The sequence below is a fragment of the Perna viridis genome, chromosome 12 (genome assembly GCF_037379345.1).
Source record: "Perna viridis isolate PV_CMFRI_1.1 ecotype Kerala chromosome 12, ASM3737934v1, whole genome shotgun sequence".
In the NCBI taxonomy this organism is placed as follows: domain Eukaryota; kingdom Metazoa; phylum Mollusca; class Bivalvia; order Mytilida; family Mytilidae; genus Perna; species Perna viridis.
The window spans coordinates 62607-79440 of record NC_142456.1 but is presented as its reverse complement, the minus strand read 5'-3'; the positions used below and the strand labels follow the sequence as shown (position 1 = coordinate 79440).

General features: G+C 33.7%; 1 pseudogene across 1 annotated transcript; it reads right to left on the bottom strand.

The window, feature by feature from the left end:
* Positions 1–14275: 14275 nt before the first annotated feature.
* Positions 14276–16834, bottom strand: LOC148600661 (uncharacterized; annotated as a pseudogene). Its single transcript, XR_015917182.1, has 2 exons — positions 16740–16834; positions 14276–16069 (listed from the first exon to the last, which is right to left on the bottom strand). The product of XR_015917182.1 is annotated as an uncharacterized LOC148600661 (transcript).

Below are 16834 nucleotides of genomic sequence, written 5' to 3'. Positions count from 1 at the left end.
CATTTTTCCAGTGGCAATCAAAATTTGTCGACCCTATTATCCTTGTGACCCATCCTTTTTTTTCATTTCATGTTCATTTTATCATCCATTTCATGTTCATCGTATGAATATGGCTGAAATATTGCTGCTCGGACGTTAAACCCCAACAAACAAACAAACAAACAAACAAACTTTAACAATTTTTTGACATTAGACCTTATCTGAAACTTTTACCTTAACCTGACCTTAACACTTTACATAACACTATGTGTAATCCTATACTTAACCATACACTTAATCCTGACCTTTACCCTAACGTAACCCTAACCCTTTCCACTAACCCCTAACCCTAACCTGAACTTAACCATAACCCTGAACAAACATCGACATCTGACCCCAACCTTATCTGAAACTCTAACCCTAACACTAGCTCTCATTTTATCATGACATTTTTTTCACCTTAACGCAAACGGTTTCACTATATTCCTAACACTAACCCTAAACATAACCCTGAACTAAAACAAGTACCTGTATCTTACCTTTACTCCATAACTAATTCTAAATCTAACTTTAATCAAAGACTTCACCATGAATTTTAAGACCAAACCCTAACAAAAGACCTAACTTTAGATCTAACTTTAACCTACCCTAACCTAAACATATAACACTACCCCTAGACAAATACTTAGACCTTGTCCAAACCATACATTTACTCCTAACCCTAGACTTAACTATAGATTTAACTGTGATCAAGATAAAGACCATACCCTAGATCTATCTGAAACTCTAACCCTAACCTTAGCCTTGATTTTATCATGACAGTTTTTTTTACATTAAGTCTTTATATGTAACTCTATTCTGGACACTAACCCTTAACATAACCCTGAAACCAAACAAGTACTTGTATCTTACCTTATCCCCATAACTACTTCTAAATCTAACTTTAATCAAAGACCTTACCCTGGACCATCAAGACCAAAAGTTAGTACAAGACTTAACACTTGATCTGACTTTAACCGAGACCTAACTTAAACCTATATCTAAATCTTACCTTAACCCTAGGCAAAACCCTTCCCCAAAGACAAATACTAAGACCTGTTCCATACCATAGATCTAATTGTATCCAGGACGAATACTTTACCCGAGATCAAACACTTAATCTTATCCTTACCCATGACCTATAACCCACGCTAGAACATATATCCTAGCGTTTAACATAACTGTCTTAAGTCCAGTCTTTGTTCTGACACTTTTTCTATAGCAAACCCTAACTTTCTTTAGACCTGTCTTTTGTATGTAAACCCTTACACCTCCTCAACCCTGACCCTAAGTCATGTGACTATGTATAATGTGTTCTTTAGGTTTATTCCGTATCATGTGTTGCCTGTTTTCTATTGTGTTAACTCTTACCCCAAGGCTTACCCTAACAATATCTTTGACTCTTACCCTAACCTTAATCCTTGTTAAATCGCCGACTACAAATTGTCGAGGACTTATTGTTTTTGTACGTTTTTATTTTACTGATGAATTTGTCGACACGTTTTCTCGGAAACCAAAAGAGTGATTGAAACGAAACTTGCTCAGATGTTGGAACTTGCACGCTGTAAAAAAAGATTTGGCTGAAAAGGGGAATAGGTCATAATTTAGGATATTGGGATATCTCGAAAACCTAGGTAGCTAGGAACTTGAACATTGGTGTGGTGGTAGTTTTTTTGTGAGCTCTTTTGTATTATGCAAAACAAGTAAATCGATATGTTTTGTGTTGCCATGGTAACAAAAAAACCCCGAAAAAATCACCATTTTGTGATTTTTCAGATTTTTTTTCTTTATGTAGGAAAAATGACTGAATCTTAATGTAATTGAATGCATCTTTCTGATTATTTTAAATGGCGACCATTTCAAAATGGCCACTATCCAAAATAAGGTGCCCTCTTGGAAAATTGTGTGAATGTCAACAGAATGTTATGAAACTTAATATTTCGGCTTAAAATTGTATGCTAAATATGGAAACAAATTGTGCTCCTTTACTTGCTGACCTATTTCTTCACTCTTATGACGCTGACTTTATAGCTGATTTGATCAGAAAGAAATAATATCGTTTGGCTAGATCCTTCAATCTCAGTTTCCGCTATATAGATGACGTATTATTTTTAAACAATCCTAATTTCGGGGATTTGATACATCGCATTTACTCAAAAGAACTTGACATAAAGAATACTACAGACACTATGAAGTCAGCCTCATATCTTGACCTACAATTAGAAATCGATGGTAAGGGAAAACTATTGACCAAACTTTACGAAAAACGTGATGACTTTTCATTCAGAATTGTAAACTTTCCTTTCATCTGTGGCAACATACTTTCGGTCCTGCGTATGGAGTGTTCATATCACAACTCATACGTTATGCTAGAGCTTCCCGAAACTACGAAGACTTTATGTATCGCGCTAGAACTCTAACAAATAGGCTTCTGGAACAGCGTTATGTTGCTACAAAATTGAAGTCATAACTACAGAAGTTTTATGGTCGTCATCATGAACTCGTGGATCGTTATGATGTATCCATCAGCACCATAAAAACTGATTTATTTTATTCTCGTTTGTCTACCCCGGACTTAACTTTTTATGAACAACTCGGCGGGTGTTTCTAGAAAAGCAGAGGACGCTTACCCTACCGGTGCACCTGGTCCATGCTCCCAGCTTTTAGTGGAGTCCGAGTTGCTCATTTACTTTTGTTACTTTTTATGAATGATTTTAGTTACTTTATGTTCTTTGTTGTGTATGTCTGTTTTCCATGTCTGGTCTTTGTCCCTGGATAACATTCTTTTGATTACCCTACAACCTTGGTTCCTTTGATTACTCTTTTAAATTGTTAGGAATGTTAACCCATAGATGTTCACTTCACAAAAAAAATTAAAGGAGGGGTGCTTCGGTATAAAAGGGGTATAGGTCATAATATAGGACATTGTGATATAAATCCAAGTAGCTATCAATGTGAAAATTGGTGTGGTGGTAGAGTTTGATGATCTCTATAATATTATCCCAAAAGGTGAATTGAAATTTTATGTGTTACCATGGAAACAAAACAAATTGGTTGATTTTTAGTGATTTTTCAGACGCTTTTCCTTTATGCAGAAAAAAATGACCTGAGATATCTTCACCAAATATTACGAATATAAACATCTGAGAGTGAATAAATTTCATATTTTGGATACTTGTATATGGCTGCCATTCGAAATGGCCGCCATCTAAAATAAGGTGCCCCACTGGAAAACAGTAGAACTGTCATCCAAATTTTATGGAACTTGGTATATAGGCTTATAATTTTATACTGAATTTGAATTATTGGGTTCTGGGATCATTTGGGGAACGTGAGAAGACTCGTATGGTGCTTGCTTGCAAGCACATCTTAAAACTTGTTATGTCGCCCCAGACGAATGTTGGGCGACATATTTCTATTGTTGTTTCTGATTATTATTAAGTCGCCGACCACGAAGTGTTGGAGCTGTATTGTTTTTACTGTATTTCTTATTATTAAGTCCGCGAACACGACTTATTGTTTTTGCACCGTTTCTTATGTATTATTAAGTCGCCGACCATGATTTTTACTGTGTTTCTTATTATTATGACGCCCCAGACGAATGTCGGGCGACATGTTTTATTGTACTGTTTCTTCTTCTTATTATTATTAGTATTATAATTATTATTTTTTTATACTTTTTTTCCAAGAGGAAAACTGTCACAGCCATGGACGTTGTCTACGCTTTGAAGAGACAAGGACGTACCCTCTACGGATTCGGAGGTTAAACAGTTTGCCTGAATAAAAATAACAACGGCCCTTTTCAGGGCCACCAAATTTTTTCAAAAAGATTCTTAAGTTGATATGTTATCAAACAAATACAAAGTAGTATCCTATCCCTAAATTGATTGAAGAACATGTTTTCAAGCAATCGCTATTAACATTGACCAAAACAAAACAATTAAAAGCAAAAAAAAAAAAAAAAAAAAAAAAAAAATACAAATGAAAAGAAAGTGTAATTAAAATGACACGAGTCACTCTGAATTCTCGTACACAAATAACAAATAACTTGAAACTGCCATTGCAAGAACAAAAAAACAAAAAACAAAAAAACTTGAAATCCCCACTCAATGTGCATTCTGGTCTTATAATAAAAGACACATCAAACTGAATACGAGGTGTTTTATGCAGCGAAAAGAAATGCCTGTTTGTGTGCATATATAAAAAAAAATTACTATACAAGTCATTGCTTGTAATAAGCATAGGAAAAATATCATTTTTGTTGTATGTTTTATTTTTACTTGGATTGGTGTACGTACATTTTTGTTATGCTGTATTTTTTCACGTTGAATATTAGACTGCTACTGCAAGTTTACTTGCTGCTGGTGTATTTGGTATTAAAGAAAATATACTCTTTAGTTCAATTATTTGTGTCCAGAGTTTTTAAAGAGCATCACTGAAGGGAATAAATTTAAACTTGGTATGAAGGTGGATGGTATTTAGAAAGGTTGACTCAAACATTTTGGCAAGAAAAATGACTACAATTTCCATGGAAACGAGAAAAATTTATAATAAAGGACATTGCAATATCTCGGAAACCTAGGTGGCTAGAAACTTAAAATTTGGTATGGTGATAGAACTGCATGTGCCTAATAAAATTATGCACAAAACGTGAATCGATATCTTGTCAGTTGCCATGGCAACATATAGTAGGCAATTTTAACTTTTTTGTATGTTGTGTCTCATTCATATCTCGGATTTCTTATAAAATATTTTCGCCGATTTGCCCCCATTTTCAAAATGGCTACAAAAGTTCATAATCTAGGACATTACAATATCTTGGAAATCCAGGTGGCTAGAAACTTGAAATTTGGTATGGTTGTAGAGTTTAAAAATCCTAATAAAATAAAGCAAACAAAAGTGAATCGATATATTGTCTGTTGCCATGGCAACAAAAACTGAAAATTCCATGGGTCCCAAAATCCACTTTTTTCCCACGGCCATAAGTTTTTATTCATTGAACAAATTTAATGAAACTCTAATATAATGCGTATCAGTCGGACTTCAGAATCAAAGCAAAAATTCTGACCAAAAGTCCCATTTTCTTAAAGGTGGCAGAGACTTATTGTTTTTACTGTGTTTCTTATTAAGTCCCCAAACACGGAGCGTCGGGACTTATTGTTTTTCCTCCGTTTCTTCTCTATTATTAATACCCCTAACACGAACTGTCGGGGATTTATTGCTTTTGTACGTTTTTTTTAACGGATGAAATTGTCCGCGCATTTCCTCGGAAACTAATGGAGGGATTGGAACGAAACTTGCTGAGAAGTTTGGCCTCACTCAATAGAAGTGCACGTCGCAAAAAAAAATGTAAGTAGGGGCGCCTTGGCGGAAAAGGGGATAGATAATAATTTCGGACATTGCGATATTTCGGAAACCTAGGTGGCAAGCAACTTGAAAATTAGTGTGGTGATAAAGTTTAATGAGCTCTACAAGATCATGCAAAAAATACAATATTTGTTTTGTGTTGCTATGGTATTAAAAAAACGAAACAAATCGCCATTTTCGTGATTTTTCAGGATTTTTTTTCTTTCTGTAGGAAAAATGACTTGAGATATCTTCACCGAAGATAGATTTATATACAACCATCTAAATGTAATTGAATGCAAATTTCAGATTTGTTTAGATGGCCACCATTTTAAAATGGGCGCCATCCAAAATAAGGTCCCCTCTTGGAAAATTATGTAAATGTCTTTAGAATTTTATGAAACTTAATATTTAAGCTTAAAATTGTATGCTAAGTGCAAATATATTTCAACCCTTAGATGTTCATATTAAATTTAAAAGGGGGAGCTTCAGTTGAAAAAGGGTATAGGTCATAATATAGGACATGGTGTCTTCTCATTAAACTTAGTAGGTATCAACTTGAAAATTGGTGTGGTGGCAGAGTTTGAAGATCTCTATAGTATTATCCCAAAAAGGATTTGTCAATATTTGTGAATTTCCAAATGTTTTTCTTCTAAGTATGATTTAATTCATATTGTAATATACCGTTGGACTGACAACAGAGGAAATAACAACTAATTTTATCAATATTTATTATAGAAAAACCTGTGGAAAAAGAAGTTGAATATTAGGTTCAAAATTATCTATTGATTTGTTAGGGGCGAGTTCTCACATGTACGATATTTGCCATTTTTAAAAACTAAATAGCAATCCAAAGTTTTATAAAATGAAATCATTACATTTAAATATTTTGATATTTTACATATATCACGTAAATTGTTTGTCATACACTCTTATTGTTGCGAAATGTGTCCTTTTCAATCGCAACTTTCCTACTTTCACTGCTGTCAGGCATGCTGTTTGTGTGATTTCTAGTTACTTCGGCAACTCGTCAAAACGGGATCTGGTTAAATCAGTACCTACGGTAGTTAAATCCGCACCTGTTTTTCACTGCTCTTATATGATAGATTAAAAGTACCCAATCTGCGTTGTAACAATTTTGTTGATATATGTAAAATAGACTTAAAATTATAGAAATTGCGAAATCATATGTTTATCTTATCTCCTTCTCGGAAAACCACATTGCCCATATAACCAAATTTAGCAGGAATAGTGAAACGTCTCGGAGCTTCTGGTATTATTTTTTAAGAGGGGATAGCAACTTTTGTATTACCTGTTGAGTGACAAGTATGTCAAATTATGGAATATACAGAGAGAAATATTTGTTGAAGGAATACAGTGAACCTTGGAATTTGGTTATTTATTGTACATTTTATTGGCTGTCAGGAATTTTTTAATCCTACTTTTGTTTACAATTGGCTGTCATGAAATTTCAGAACTTATAAATTCATAGAATCTCAGTGCAATTGCGGATAACTTGAAGAGTATTTCTTAGAAGTTGCCATACCAACAAGTACGCTTTCCAAATTTGAATGTACCAAAACAGTGCACCTTGAAAGGTTAATATCAGTTATATAGATAAAAAAGATAAAGTTATAATAAGAAAATATAATAAAAAAGTGTTGAATTGATCAAAATTTTATATTATTTAAGCTTAACATTGTATGCAGATTTCAACATTTTGAGTTCTATGACTATTTCGGGAACGTGAGGGAAGTTATGTGACTTGCTTGCAAGCACAACTTAAGAATTGTTATTATTTTAATTCTCCTGTAATAAAAATTCATTGATTTATCCGCAGTTTTTGCACAAACAGCTCATCCGATTGAGATGAAACTTCACAGGAAGTTAGAACTACACTTCGAAGGATGTAGAATTCATTTTTCATAATGGCCGCTCGAAAACTACTGATCAGAATTTGACGAAACTTGGTGAAAGTATTAAGCTCAAACGTCTAAACAGGATTATGAAAAAATTCGCGTGCGTCTCGGCCGCCATTTTCAAAATGGTCACCAACGCGATCGAAAATTCAAATTTGTCCGATTTCCATGAAAATTGATATCTAGGTTCTCGAAGACGTCCCGATGAATAATCTCAGGCTCAATTTGCAATTGGAGCTATGTATCGGCCACCATTTTTAAAATGGCCGCCACCGCGGTCCAAAATTTGAAGCTGTCTGATTTTGATGAAAATTTATATCCAGGTTTATTAAGGCGTAACGATTAAGAATCTTCGGGTCAATCGATAATCTGGACGGTTACAAAAAAAAAAAAAAAAAAACGAAAACAATCGCCATTTTTGTGATTTTTCAGATGTTTTTTCTTTATGTAGGAAAATGACTTTAGATATCTCACTAAACTTGGGATTTATTTAAAACCATCTAAATGTGATTGAATACACATTTCGGATTTTTTTTCCAGATGGCCACCGTTTTAAAATGGACGCCATCCAAAATAAGGTCCCTTCTTGGAAAATTATGTAAATGTCATTAGAATTTCATGAAACTTAATATTTAAGCTTAGAATTGTATGCTGAATTCAAAAATTCTTAGGTTCACTTCACAAAAAAAATAAAAAGGAGGGGCGCTTCGATTGAAAAGGGGTATAGGTCATTAGATAGAACATTGTGCCATGTCATCAATCTTAATAGCTAGCAACTTGAAAATTCATGTAGTGGCAGAGTTTTCTGATTTCTATAATGTTATCCCAAAAAGTGACTTGGTATTTCATTTGTTGCCATGGTAACGAAAAAAAGAGAAAAATTTGGTCGATTTTTGTGATTTTCCAAATGTTTTTCTTCTAAGTATGATTGAATTCATACTGTAATTTACCGTTGAACTGACAACAGAGGAAATAACAACGACTAATTTATTAATATTTATTATAGAAAAACCTGTGAAAAAAGAAAGTGAATATTAGGTTCAAAATTATCTATTGATTTGTTAGGGATGAGTACTCACATGTACGATATTTGACATTTTTAAACTAGAATAAAAAATTATAATTCTAGAAAATGAAATAATTTTCAATAACTTGATATTTTACCTAAATCATGTAAGTTGTGTGTCATACACTCTTACTGTTGCAAAATGTGTACTTTTCAATCGCAACTTTTCTACTTTCAGTTTGTTGTCAGCCACGCTGTTTACGTGAATTTTAGTCACTTCGGCACCTGGTGAAATCGGGATCTGGTAAAATCGGTACCTACGCTGGTTAAATCGGCACCTATTTTTCACTCGTCTTATATGATTGATTAAAAGTACCGAATCTATGTTATAACAATTTTGTTAATATATATAAAAAAGACCTTAAAATTAAAGAAATCGGGAAATTATATTTTACCTTCTTCTCGGAAAACCACTTGGCCCACAAAACCAAATTTAGCAGGAATAATGAAACGCCTCTAAGCTTCTGGTATTATTATCTTAGGAGGGGATAGCTATTGTATTACCTGTGGCGTGACGAGTCTGTGAAATTATGGAATATACAGAGATTTGTTGAAGGAATGTAGTGAACCCTGGACTTTTGTCATATATACAGTAAATTTTTATGGGCTATCAGGAATTTCTTAATCCTACTCTTGTTTACTATTGGAACAAACTTGCTCACAAGTTTGGTCTTACCCTACAGATGTGCACGCCCCAAAAAATCCAAAAAAAGGGGGGCGCTTTGGCTGAAAAGGGGGATAGGTCATAATATAGTATAACGAAAAGTTTTGTGATTTTTTATAGATGTTTTTCTTTATTTATGGAAAAACTTCTTGAGATATCTTTATTAAACTGTTATATATAATTTTAAATTAAATAAAATATAATTATATATATATAATTATTTAAGCTTGGTTGAATGCATATTTTGAAATATCCAAGATGGCTGCCATTTCAAATGGTCGCCATTCAAAGTAAGGTGCCCCAATAAAAGAGTGTTGAATTTATCACAATTTTATGTTATTTTCGCTTAATATTACATGCAGGTTTCTAAAGGGGTTGGTTCACTTTTCAATATATTCGGCCTAACTATTTCTTGAAAATTTAAAATTCCTCCAGCAGTTATATTCGTTGCTTATGTCGTCTTTCAACGAAATGATATTGTAGATAAAGTTTTCTGTCACTACAGTCAAAAAAGCCATGTCTTATCGATGGTATGATCGTTTGGTGGGTTGTTCCCCCGATTTCCCTACTTCAAACGAAAAATGTAATATCAGCGCAGCTGTTGAACATCTTTGTATTTTTATCATAAAATCGTCGCTTGTATATCTACGTCCAACCTCGATATCTAAGAGTTCGAGAAATGCCCTCTATTAAAAATTGTATGTTGTTTAACTTTGTTTTGTTTACGCAAATGGAAACATTCCGTTCTGACCACGTTTTCGTTGTTTAATTTGCCATGGAAACCGAGGCGACATCATCGTGCCAGATTACGAACTTTACAATGTTGACAACTTTATGAATTTTTAATTTGCATTTACATGAGGAATATGGCAGTTTAAAAATATATTTGGTACTAATTGGGCACATAACATTTATTATCTACTGGGTTTGGGGATCATTGGATTTTCATGTGGGCCTAATGATTTCTTTCAATTTTCCAGACCAATTTTTTTTTCTGAAATAACCCCTTTTGGAAAATTAATGGTCCATGTAACTACAATTTGTTCATATAATATGAGATGCAGTTAACACATTCTTATTTCTATGATGAAATGCCCTGTAAATTTGTAAAAAAGTATCAATCGTGACAGCACTAAATAGAAAATTTAAAATTGAAGCCATTGTTTTTACTGCAGCATTATACTCTGGGGTATTTGACATTTAAAAAAAAAATTTTTGAAGGTATGTTTCAATGACATCTAACATGACATACCTTATCTATATTTATTCAAATTTGTAGATATATTATACAGCAAACATCTCACATTTTCATAAGATATCTTATAAACTTTATGAGATATCTTGTTAAGGAGTTAACATATATAATATATTTTGTTATATATCTTTGAAAATATACATGTATAAGATATCTTATATACTTAATAAGGTATCTTATGAACTTTGTTTACATCATTTCTTATATAGTTTATATGATTAACTTTTAAAGTTTATAACATATCTTATATACTAAATAACATATCTCATCAAAACAAAATTATAAGATATCTCATAAAGCATACAAGATATCTTTTAAAGTTGATAAGAACTCTAGTAAAGTTTATAAGATATCTTGTAAAGTTAATGATCTATGTTATAAAATGTATAAGATATCTTATAAAGTTAATGAGATGTCGTCTCAAGTTTATTAGATATCTGAGAAAAGATATAAGACATCTTATATAATTTTGTATACTAGATATCTTAAATTGTATAAGGTTTTAAAAAAATCTTTTAAGTCTAACAGATATCTTACATATATTATGATATAACTTCTATTTTTCATAAGATGTCTTATATAATGTGCAGTTTTAAAAGATATCTTATGAAACTTTTAAGATATTTTATATTCTTTTTGAAAGAGTAATCAAGAGAACTAAGGTTCTAGAGGAAATCAAAAGAATGTAATCCAGGGATAAAGACCAGACATGGAAAACAGACATATGCAACAAAAAACATACAGCAACTAAAATAATACATTCAAAGTAACAAAAGCAAATGGGCAAGTCGGACTCCACTGAATACTGGGAGCATGGACCAGGTGCACAGGTAGGGTATGTGTTCTCTGTTTTTCAAGAAACACCTGCCGAGTTGTTCATAAAAGTCAAGTCCGGGGTAGACAAAAGAGGAAAGGAAAAGTATGACACGTTTAACGCATCAATTTTCACGGTGAAGTTGGATACACCGTAACGATCCATGAGTTCATGATGACGACCATAAAACTTCTATAGTGATGATTTTAATCTTGTATAAGATTATCGTGTTCTAGAAACTTACTTGTTACAAGTCCACCGCAATATAATGGGCAAAATTTTCAGTCAACAACTGACCTTCTTCAGTGCCTTAAATAAACTGAGTGTGTATGAAAGTAAATGGTCTGTGAACACAACTCACTACCGAATCAGGTGAATACCTGTGACGTATAAAATTTTACCGACAGTAACAAAGATCTTGAACATTGTGTTATAGACATACGTTGTGTGTTGATCTTGAATAATGAACTATAAAAATAAAAATATTTACAAACACTGTTATAAGAAACTATACAAAATAGGAAGAACTTAATGTTTTTTGTTAATTCCGTGTGGGTGTAAAACACAGAGTTCTTTTATCCAAAATCCCTCCCGCTTCACTCTCCACGATGAAGATTTTCATTTTGTTGAAATCATCGACGCATTGGTTAGGTAATCTGAAGTGTTGACTCACTGGGAGTAAAGGCTTTTTGTTAGGTCGCTCCTGTGTCCGTTCAAGCGCTTGTGAAAAGGCTGTTTAGATTCACCAACATATTGAAGGCCACAGATGGGACAGTGGAGCAAATGTTTTACATTAGCACTCTTGCAGTGCACGTTGCAAAATATTTTGTAGCGTTTTCCCGCGACTGTGCTGGTGAATGATGACGAGTGGTGCATTTGGTTGCAACATTTACACCTTTTGTCACCACAGGAGCGCCTGGAGTCAAGTAGACTACGCAAACTGTCTGGCTGTCTGAAAGCAATCATAGGTGGTTCAGGAAAGACTTTGGATATTGTTGAGTTTCTCTCGACAGAGGCCCAGTGCTCACGAATGGTGTTGTGGCTGTTTTTAAGGCAGGGGTGATATGTTACAACACAAGGGATTCTTTTACATTTTTTCTTTGCCTTGTATTGTAACAGACTACTTCTTGGGATATTGTGAATTTTTTGGAACCTTTCATTGATGGTCTTGTATCTATATTCCCTTCTTCTTAGCGTCTTAGCCTAAGAGCTTGACTGAATGGTATACTCCTAGTAAGGTGAGATGGATGACAGCTCTTAGGCATAAGATATTGATGTGTGTCAGTTAGGTTTTAGTATAGATCCGTGGAGAGCTCTCCCCCCGATAAGGTGCTGGAGGTATCGAGGAACGAGATGCTAGTAGCAGGTGTTTCGTGAGTGAACTTAATTGAAAGATGTTGATTGTTGGCAGGAGCGATAAAATTGTTTAGTTCTTCTTTGTCATGTGTCCACTTCATATCAACGTCGTCAATAAACCTATACCAGGACAGAGGCTTTTCTATAGAGGATTCAAGTCACTGATTGAGATGACACTTTTCAAGAAGATAGAATTATTTTTGGAAAGATGAAGTACTTTGTTCAAAATGGCCACCGGACTAAAGGTTCGGTTTTTTTACACCGGAAAGTAGAACATCAAATATCTCAAAAACTGCTGATCAGAATTTGACGAAACTTGGTATATATATTAAACTCAATGTTCCCAATAAAATTCCGAAAATGAAACCGCGTACGTCTTTTTTTCAAAATGGCCACCAACGCGGTCGAAAATTCAATGTCGTCCGATTTTGATGACAACTGATATCTAGGTTCTTTAAGCCGTCCCGATTAATTATCTGAAGCAATACATCTGGAGACCGGTGCGGTGACGCCTGTTGTTACTTCGAAATGCCCTTCATGGGAGATTCCGCGCCCTTCTTTCATTTTTGATCTGCGTGATTACTCTTTCTCTATCAAACATGTTCTTCTAGATTGTGTGGATTTTGCTAATACCAGGCAGAATTATTTTCACTGCCCCAATATGTTTGATTTGTTCAAGACCATTTCATCTACAAACATTATCGATTTCTTGCGGGACATCGGTTAATTTAATAAAATCTAATTGGATATCTTCCTTTATTTTTCAATATTTTAAATGTTTTATCGAAGTTATGTTTTTATATGTATTTTATGTCTTAGGTTCACCTTTTATGTACCTTTTTATATGTAAATAGCTGTTTGTTTTAATTTCATTATTTTATGAAGAGACTTTGATCTTGCTTTTAATATTTCCATTCCATTAAATGTTCTTGCCGTGATATGGCCCTAGTCGCCGAAACGGCATTAAAACATAACAATCATAAATCATAATCATTATTAATTTTTTTTAACGGTGAACATGTCCGCGCGTTTTCTTGGAAACTAATAAAGGGATTAGAACAAAACTTACTCAGAAGTTGGGCCTTACACCACAGATGTGAAACCCCCCCCCCCAAAAAAAAAAAAAAAAAAAGCTTTTGCTGCAAAGGGGGATAGTTCATAATTTAGGACGTTGCGATATCGCGGAATGGAGTTCTACAATATTATGCTAAAGAAGTGAATCGATATGTATTCTGTTGCCATGGTAACAAAAAACCTAAAAAATCGCCATTTTTTGTGATTTTTCAGAGATTTTTGTTTTGTTGTTTTTTGTTACTCCCGGAGTGGTATTAATTCAATTTGGATCCTGAAAAATTCGAAAGATCTTTTGGAGACAATCACTTCAAGACTATTATCTGAATATAATAGCATTAAAATCTATGTTTTTTCAACACTGTATACTTCTATTCCCCATACTTAGTTAAAATCCTGACTTAAAAAAACATTATACATCGTTGTTTTTTTTTTCAAAAAAGATGGTACATTTAGATACAAAAATATTGTTCTTGGTAGAGATTCCTCATACTTTGTAAGAAATAATTCCAAATCATCTTCCGAATGTACAGATGAAGATGTTTACAAAATGCTGGAATTTTGTTAATCGACAACATATTTGTCCTGTGTGGTGGACGTGTTTTTCAACAAACGGTCGGCATTCCAATGGGAACAAATTGTGCTCCTTTACTTGCTGACCTTTTCCTTCACTCTTATGAGGCTGACTTTTCGGGAATTGGATACATCGCTTCTACCCCAAAGAACTTGAGATAAAGGATACTACAGACACTTTAAGGTCATCTTGACCTACACTTATAAATCGATGGTAAAGGAAAACTGCTGACCAAACTTTACGACAAACGTGATGAATTTTCATTCGGAATTGAACTTTCCTTTCATCTGTGGCAACATCCCTTCAGCACCTGTGTATGGAGTGTTCATATCACAACTCATACTTTATACCAGAGCTTGCCGAAACTACGCAGACTTTTTGTATCGCGCTAGAACTCTATCAAATAGGCTTCTGGAATAGGGTTACGTTGCAACAAGATCGAAGTCATCACTACAGAAGTTTTCTGATCGTTATCATGAACTCGTGGATCCAGCGCCCTAGACCACTATCATACATATTAACATCAAAATAAACTGTCCCGTACTACCATACATCGTGTACTAAGTTACAGCCCTAGATTAACCCTACGAGGAGAAATGACCCAGCCAGCGAAAGCTATATTTTTATACAGCCTAACTAGCTGACCGAGTGGTATAGGACGCTGGACTTAGTGCAGACGGTGTTGCCATAGATGTCACACAGTACGAGTTCGAGTCCCGCGGTGGGAACGACCAAAACTCTGCATTGCAAATTTGGCAGTCCTAACATCGTTGGGAATTTTTTTAAACAAGCTATATTTTTATATAGCCTAGCTAGCCGAGTGGTCTAGGGCGCTGGACTTTGTGCAGGCGGTGTTAACATAGATGTCACAGCGGTACGAGGTCGAGTCCCCCTAACATCGTTGGGAAATTTTCAGACCTTTCTATATGTATATATATAGAAAGGTCTGAAAAATATTACGAATATTCGTTTATTTAACAACGTTTTAATTGATTGAAAGGCCATATAGATAACTTTGTATGTCCATTAATAAGGCTTCTAAGAAACAGGTACACCTGAAAATCCTTTTGCCTTTAATACTTCGTTGTTTTTATGCATAACTTCCATGAATGAGGTAATTTTTACCCTGTGGAATACGACGTGGTTTATGCAATAATCTGGAGTAGCATATTTTATCCAATCTTTGCTTTCAGCAGGTATTCTGATATGATTAATTCTGTCGTTATCACTTTTGAAATCAATATTGTGATATCTTTTCAACCAATTTTGAAGAGATGTAGATCCATAATTCGTGTCCTGTAACGTTTTAACTTTACATTTATTGGTTCCACAATACGTTTGTTTTGCTATCCATTTGATAACATTTTTCCCTAGGACAACAAACATTTCATCTATCGGTCCATTAGAACCCCATTTCCAACCATAATACAAATCTGGTGACTTAATTTTGTTTAGTGTTTCAAATATTTGAGGAACACAAAGAAATACATCATCATCTATTCTTATTCCTAGTTCAGCTTCTGGATAAGTTGTGTATATATACTTTAGTATAACATACACCTTTTTCCATACTTTTTAGCATAACCGTGCTCCGATACATTTAAATACAAAATGTCGTTGAAGAGTTTGTTCTCTTTTTCACTTTCTGTCGTGATTTTATCTAGGAAAAAATTGTAAATGATTTTGAACGGTAGCTTCTTCTCCAATTTTTGCTTTGTATAAATCCATGTTTTTCTAAGGGTGTCCCTTCTTTCACGAAATTCGTCATTGCTAAGTATTCCGATGACGACTACTGGAGGTTGAATATTTTCTTTACCTAGCACTTTGCCTTGAAGAGACTCTTTGTATGTCAATAACAAAAAGAAAAATAAAAACAACATAAAAAGACATACAACTGTTTTCGGATATTGTGTTCTGTTAACCATATCAGCGTCGGGAAATTGTCTGTACTATCATAGGGTCAGGACATTCAGCTTTTTTATCCACCTTAAAAAGTGCAGTTATCGGGTTATTCTAGTGATTTTGTTTAAGGCTGAACATAATCATCGGTTTTTTATTTTTAAAAACCGAAGAGAATAGTAATAATTATAAATACCTAGTTACAAATCGTTTAACGGTTGATATCCCTACAAAAAATGTGTGCCAAAAATTTATACATCTATTAAGTCACTACGTTGTCCTCACCTTATATGCCCATAACTTTAGAAATCGCAATTAATTTTTTTATTTTTTTTTATTTTAACTTATTTAATTCTTATTAAAATATGCAGACACATTGGGTGTTGTGTATATCCGAGATCTATTGGATAAAGTCCAGTTATTCGTGCTGGAGACAATTCAAGGAGAAACAGAACTCATCCTAAAACAATCCGATCTTTCATTTTCTGATCATCATGCACTATCACTAGTTTAGTTACGTATGAAAAAACCTTAACATCGATCATCTAAAGATATAACGAGGATCGATTGGCGCGGTGTGCAAAAAAGATATCTGTAATCAGGACACGTGTCATCCTACAAAATCAATATTTTCCTTTTGAACATTACGACATGTACATTGAAGAGTTTATAACTAATGATCTATTAATGCTTATTCTGGTTTTTTAATTATAAGAGATGATTTTAGTTTTGAGATTATTAAATAATTCACTATTACCTTATTTACATACATCTGCTTATATAGTACACCATTGTACAGCAAATCTATAAAAATATGAGAAAAAAATGACATCTATACTGCTAAATAACTAA